The 5000-nt window shown below is 52.4% G+C and overlaps 1 non-coding gene across 1 annotated transcript in view; it reads left to right on the top strand.

Moving 5' to 3' along the window:
- The first annotated feature begins 3812 nt into the window (after positions 1–3812).
- LOC124579047 overlaps positions 3813–5000 on the top strand; it is a 1910-nt gene continuing 722 nt past the window's right edge. The window contains exon 1 of the ribosomal RNA XR_006972800.1: positions 3813–5000. This exon is cut by the window's right edge and continues 722 nt beyond it. This is a non-coding gene — a ribosomal RNA (small subunit ribosomal RNA).

The following is a 5000-nucleotide window of genomic DNA, read 5'->3' as shown; positions in this document are numbered from 1 at the left end:
AACACCCACACATGTCCTACACAGGGGTGCACCCAACATCACAATACTGCCTCCTCTCACAGCACACAAACAATGGCAGGAATGAAAGACACAGGTCTGCCACAAGCATGGAATGAGAGCGCCGCCTGTCATGAGCCAAAGGTGCATCCTGACGTGGCAAATCAGATGATGCCGCAGGCATCCACTTACTATAATCACAATCAACAAACCGGCCGCCCCGCCCCGCCCCCCATTAAACCTTTCCTTACAACAATGTGTACCTTAACCTAACCTATATCGTACCGTAACCTAACCTATATCGTACCGTAACCTAACCTATGTCGTACCGTAACCTAACCTATGTCGTACCGTAACCTAACCTATGTCGTACCGTAACCTAACCTATGTCGTACCGTAACCTAACCTATGTCGTACCGTAACCTAACCTATGTCGTACCGTAACCTAACCTATGTCGTACCGTAACCTAACCTATGTCGTACCGTAACCTAACCTATGTCGTACCTTAACCTAACCTATGTCGTACCTTAACCTAACCTATGTCGTACCTTAACCTAACCTATGTCGTACCTTAACCTAACCTATGTCGTACCTTAACCTAACCTATGTCGTACCTTAACCTAACCTATGTCGTACCTTAACCTAACCTATGTCGTACCTTAACCTAACCTATGTCGTACCTTAACCTAACCTATGTCGTACCTTAACCTAACCTATGTCGTACCTTAACCTAACCTATGTCGTACCTTAACCTAACCTATGTCGTACCTTAACCTAACCTATGTCGTACCTTAACCTAACCTATGTCGTACCTTAACCTAACCTATGTCGTACCTTAACCTAACCTATGTCGTACCTTAACCTAACCTATGTCGTACCTTAACCTAACCTATGTCGTACCTTAACCTAACCTATGTCGTACCTTAACCTAACCTATGTCGTACCTTAACCTAACCTATGTCGTACCTTAACCTAACCTATGTCGTACCTTAACCTAACCTATGTCGTACCTTAACCTAACCTATGTCGTACCTTAACCTAACCTATGTCGTACCTTAACCTAACCTATGTCGTACCTTAACCTAACCTGTATTGCGCCTTAACCTAACCTGTATTGCGCCTTAACCTAACCTGTATTGCGCCTTAACGTAACCTGTATTGCGCCTTAACGTAACCTGTATTGCGCCTTAACGTAACCTGTATTGCGCCTTAACGTAACCTGTATTGCGCCTTAACGTAACCTGTATTGCGCCTTAACGTAACCTGTATTGCGCCTTAACGTAACCTGTATTGCGCCTTAACGTAACCTGTATTGCGCCTTAACGTAACCTGTATTGCGCCTTAACGTAACCTGTATTGCGCCTTAACGTAACCTGTATTGCGCCTTAACGTAACCTGTATTGCGCCTTAACGTAACCTGTATTGCGCCTTAACGTAACCTGTATTGCGCCTTAACGTAACCTGTATTGCGCCTTAACGTAACCTGTATTGCGCCTTAACGTAACCTGTATTGCGCCTTAACGTAACCTGTATTGCGCCTTAACGTAACCTGCATTGCGCCTTAACGTAACCTGTATTGCGCCTTAACGTAACCTGTATTGCGCCTTAACGTAACCTGTATTGCGCCTTAACGTAACCTGTATTGCGCCTTAACGTAACCTGTATTGCGCCTTAACGTAACCGATATTGCGCCTTAACGTAACCTATATTGCGCCGTAACGTAACCTACATTGCGCCGTAACGTAACCCACATTGCCCCTTAACGTAACCCACATTGCCCCTTAACGTAACCCACATTGCCCCTTAACGTAACCCAACACACGTTGGGCCTTAACCCAACACACGTTGGGCCTTAACCCAACACACGTTGGGCCTTAACCCAACACACGTTGGGCCTTAACCCAACACACGTTGGGCCTTAACCCAACACACGTTGGGCCTTAACCCAACACACGTTGGGCCTTAACCCAACACACGTTGGGCCTTAACCCAACACACGTTGGGCCTTAACCCAACACACGTTGGGCCTTAACCCAACACACGTTGGGCCTTAACCCAACACACGTTGGGCCTTAACCCAACACACGTTGGGCCTTAACCTGCTCTGTAATTGTCATACGACGCGTTAAATTAGTGTAGTGTTGCCTAACTGCAACCCCCGCAATATAGTTTGCTACTCGCACTGCCCGGTCCCCAGTGTATCGCTTCATGTTAAACACCTTGCAGCTATACACTGTAATGTGGATGGCAGCAGGACGTACATGCTCAATGCCCTTTGCAGTTGTTCATTGGCATTTGCAGTTGTTCATTGGCATTCGCATGTGCGAAGCACTTAGCCTACGCTGTGGTACGGCCTGTGTCAACTGTCCGCTGATGTTGTACGTCCAAATCACACACTGTACTGCACATTGGTCCTCATGTACTGAATGATACATCGTGGTACATGTGACCGTACAACGACTGCGCCAACAACGGCGAACCATGCGGTCCAAATGTTGTGCACTCAGCTACGTGTCGTCTCCCTATAAGAGCTGGATTGCAGTGTGGTATGCCCTGGATGGCGATCAGCATGAGCCGTCTGTTGATGTAGTGGCGCGTGTTGTCAGACGTAGTCGTCTCTTCTCACACACCGTGATAGCATGGTGCACTGCGTTCCACATCTGCGACATGCGACAGAGGCCGGTTGACAGTCGTTCGCGCAATGGACATCGCATACGTACGGGGGCCACCTTCCACGTGTTCGCGAAGCGTGCACATGTTGTTGCGTGTATGTGGGCAGACATAGTGTGTCGTGACACCTGACACAGGCATGCAACAATCGTTGAATTTGCAAATGGCGATGGACGCCTACGTTTGCTGGTGACGTTATGCAAATGAACAACTGGTAAACCGTTGTGGTGCGGTTGTTCTCGCTAGAGGTGAATCAGTGATGGCGACGATCGGTTGAGCTACCAACCGGTTGTTCCAGCGATACCCACCATGCCCACGAACGTGAATGGCATCTGGGTGTGAAGCGATACGCGGCGGTGGCTGGGTGGGACCGTCCCCGGCCGGTGAGGGGGGGCCTCCCGGCGTGCTGGCCGCGCGGTGCGTGGGCGCACGCGCTACAGCCGGCTGGTGGGGGCGGCCAGTGGCAGGCGCGCCGGCCGACGGAGGCGGCAGGCGGCGCAGCTGCGCGCCGGCGCACCCTGCACGCGGCGCCGTGCGGCCAAAGTAGGTCCTCGCGGGCCCGGTGCGAAGCGCGGTGGACATCTGCAGTGTGCTGGTCCGATTGAGGACTGTGTGCGCTGAGGATGCGCCGCCGCCCGGCGCTCGGCGCCGCGACGCCGTCTGCTGCTCGGTCGCCTCTGCGGTTCTCGCAGGTGGTTTGTATCGCAGCTGTGCGGACGTGTTGGCGCGTGCGCTGTGCTGGGAGAGTTCGCTTCGGCACCCAAGTGGGGCTTTTGTCCTTCTGTGGCGCTGGCGTTGGAGCTGCCGGTCACCGTAGGTGGCGCGTGTTGTCTCCCGCCGGCAATGCCACGACAGCACGCTCCCGGGCCTCTGTCGGCAGCGGCAAGCTCAGTTGGGAGCACGGGTGGTCGCACCTAAAGCGTCTACTCGCCAAACTCCGGGCGATTGCGCCTCTCTCGAACCCGACCAAGTACTTAGGACGGCGCTGCGCGCCGCCGGGACCTGAGAGGGTTTCGAGGTGTATTGTGCAGGGGAGCTCAGCCTCCTCCTGTTTGCAGAATAATTGAGCGGACGCTTGCGTGTTCGCGCGGGCCCCCGGGACACACTCCCGGGCGGCCGGCTGCTCAGCTCTAGTTGACGCAGCTCCCTGGTTGATCCTGCCAGTAGTCATATGCTTGTCTCAAAGATTAAGCCATGCATGTCTCAGTACAAGCCGCATTAAGGTGAAACCGCGAATGGCTCATTAAATCAGTTATGGTTCCTTAGATCGTACCCACGTTACTTGGATAACTGTGGTAATTCTAGAGCTAATACATGCAAACAGAGTCCCGACCAGAGATGGAAGGGACGCTTTTATTAGATCAAAACCAATCGGTCGGCTCGTCCGGTCCGTTTGCCTTGGTGACTCTGAATAACTTTGGGCTGATCGCACGGTCCTCGTACCGGCGACGCATCTTTCAAATGTCTGCCTTATCAACTGTCGATGGTAGGTTCTGCGCCTACCATGGTTGTAACGGGTAACGGGGAATCAGGGTTCGATTCCGGAGAGGGAGCCTGAGAAACGGCTACCACATCCAAGGAAGGCAGCAGGCGCGCAAATTACCCACTCCCGGCACGGGGAGGTAGTGACGAAAAATAACGATACGGGACTCATCCGAGGCCCCGTAATCGGAATGAGTACACTTTAAATCCTTTAACGAGTATCTATTGGAGGGCAAGTCTGGTGCCAGCAGCCGCGGTAATTCCAGCTCCAATAGCGTATATTAAAGTTGTTGCGGTTAAAAAGCTCGTAGTTGGATTTGTGTCCCACGCTGTTGGTTCACCGCCCGTCGGTGTTTAACTGGCATGTATCGTGGGACGTCCTGCCGGTGGGGCGAGCCGAAGGCGTGCGACGCGCCTCGTGCGTGCTCGTGCGTCCCGAGGCGGACCCCGTTGCAATCCTACCAGGGTGCTCTTGAGTGAGTGTCTCGGTGGGCCGGCACGTTTACTTTGAACAAATTAGAGTGCTTAAAGCAGGCAAGCCCGCCTGAATACTGTGTGCATGGAATAATGGAATAGGACCTCGGTTCTATTTTGTTGGTTTTCGGAACCCGAGGTAATGATTAATAGGGACAGGCGGGGGCATTCGTATTGCGACGTTAGAGGTGAAATTCTTGGATCGTCGCAAGACGAACAGAAGCGAAAGCATTTGCCAAGTATGTTTTCATTAATCAAGAACGAAAGTTAGAGGTTCGAAGGCGATCAGATACCGCCCTAGTTCTAACCATAAACGATGCCAGCCAGCGATCCGCCGCAGTTCCTCCGATGACTCGGCGGGCAGCCTCCGGGAAAC

Source organism: Schistocerca americana, unplaced genomic scaffold (assembly GCF_021461395.2).
Source record: "Schistocerca americana isolate TAMUIC-IGC-003095 unplaced genomic scaffold, iqSchAmer2.1 HiC_scaffold_287, whole genome shotgun sequence".
Classification (NCBI taxonomy): Eukaryota; Metazoa; Arthropoda; class Insecta; order Orthoptera; family Acrididae; genus Schistocerca; species Schistocerca americana.
This window is presented reverse-complemented; position numbering and strand designations above follow the sequence as displayed.